Source organism: Argentina anserina, chromosome 4 (genome assembly GCF_933775445.1).
Source record: "Argentina anserina chromosome 4, drPotAnse1.1, whole genome shotgun sequence".
Classification (NCBI taxonomy): domain Eukaryota; kingdom Viridiplantae; phylum Streptophyta; class Magnoliopsida; order Rosales; family Rosaceae; genus Argentina; species Argentina anserina.
The window spans coordinates 7,768,568-7,770,623 of NC_065875.1; the positions used below are offsets into that span (position 1 = coordinate 7,768,568).

Sequence of the window (2,056 nt, forward strand, 5' to 3'; positions counted from 1 at the left end):
TCGTTCTGGATTTTTTACAATTCTGTTTTATCGATTATTATATTTGTTTTTCTAGTATATCTGTTCCATTATTTTGAAATTAATTCTATTTCATTTTGGACCTTGTAAAAATCTAATTTCTTTTTTGCCCCATTTGTTGGATCTAGCTGCGGAGGAGCTCCGGCCGCCGTGTTTATCTCTAGACCTCCTCCTCTTTCTCCTCCTTCGTTTTCTTCTATCGCACTGTAGATGAGAAGGTCTCGGTTATCGTAATCAAGTCATGCTTGACTAGGAACAATACACATTCAAAACAAAACTAGACCCAAAAGCTCGCGATAATTAAAATTTAATATGCATTTACATTCATTGAGTTAAAGCTTTACATTATAAAGCTTGCCAAAATTATTATCCGGTGCTATACATGTGGAAGAAAAGAATAAACTAATATTTAAAACAAATCATCATGCATCCTACTCAAGCAAGACCTGTTGTTGTAGACTTGTAGTACTATGTTGTCTCAGCAATCTGCATATTAATCCTCCCATGTTTCCCGTGATATGTGTTTCAAGCAAAGTTCTTATGTATTTGGACTTCCTGATCACCTACGCAATCTGACGCTCATCTTAACTTGAAATAATGACCATTCCTCGCTCTATCATTGTTCGAAGCCGTCGAAGCCTATTCCATATAGATTACGACGAGACGTACTATTGCTGGTCGTTGTTATGGAGAATCTTCTTAATCTTCTTATAAACACCTCGACCAATTCAATACCAATGCGTTTGGAGAATCAAGTTGGTTTTGATTTTCAAACATCTACCACTGCAAAAAAAAAAATCATTTATTCAGTTGCTGCACTGAGATTGGGTGTTGTTAACAAGTCAGAATTCTACTCTACTATGTAATTTATTTTTCCAAATAAACAACCGATTATGTTTCAATTTCATTTAATCAAAAAACACAAAACAACTCTCTTTAGTTAATCCAACATAGGACAACAAGATCTTGATAACTAAATTTGAGATGCACCCACGGAGGCGCACCCTTACAAAAATTGGCGTATGCCAATTGAAGCGATGCACACACGGTATTCTTTAGAAAAGGCGAAAGAATAGTCTCCGTGAATTTTTGTGAGTGCCAAGCAATCTCTGTTCAAAATAGGCGATATCACCGATATATCCCCGATATATCGCTGATATTTCGAATCTGATACGATAAGAGCATATCGGTCAAAATTTATCGGTTAACGCAAAAATGATGGTCAACGGTCAAATATCGGTCAAACTTTGATTTTTATATTATTTTTTCAATTTTTGTTTAATTTTTTAATATTTATTTCCTCTTTTTTAAAAAAAAACTTATATTTATTTTTATTTTTTCATATATATTTTTAATTTATATAAATTTTAAATATATATGATGAATGTTAAATCTAAATAATCATTCTTAAATACCTATTTTTATTATTAGATGTCGTTCGTGTACTTTAATTGTCATTAAATCAAGTATTTATTTTTTTTAGTTTACTTAATACCGTTTTTTTAGTTTATTTGGTACATATTGAAGTATAATTTTATAAATTTTATTGAAAATAAGCAAATCCGATAAAACCGATATATCCCCCGATATATCGTTTTACCTCTCGACCGATACGATGCTGAAAACGATATTTAGACCATTGCAAGCAATGGTCTAAATAACGGTTATCGGCATCGTATCGGTTTTGTAAAATAAGGATATAACGGGTATATATCGAGATATATCGAATTTATCGTGTTTACTCATTTTTAATTAAATTTAATATATCTATAAACATATATATCAAAATATACCAAATAAACTTGAGAAATTAAAATTTATAGAAGTAAATGTACTAAATAAACTTCATAAAAAAATATTTGATTGTTTTGACAATTAAAATATATAAATAGTATTAATTAATAAAAATAGAGGTGATCATTCATCATAAACTCTTTCGTCATCGAATGTTATCGACGAAATTTTCATTTTCTTTAAATTATTTTTTCAAAACGACGTGGTTTTAAAAAAAATAAAAAAAAAACACCGATATATCGGG

The 2,056-nt window shown here is 30.1% G+C and overlaps 1 pseudogene; it reads right to left on the reverse strand.

The window, feature by feature from the left end:
* Positions 1 to 1,002: 1,002 nt before the first annotated feature.
* LOC126793000 (uncharacterized) lies at positions 1,003 to 1,125 on the reverse strand (annotated as a pseudogene).
* Positions 1,126 to 2,056: the final 931 nt, after the last annotated feature.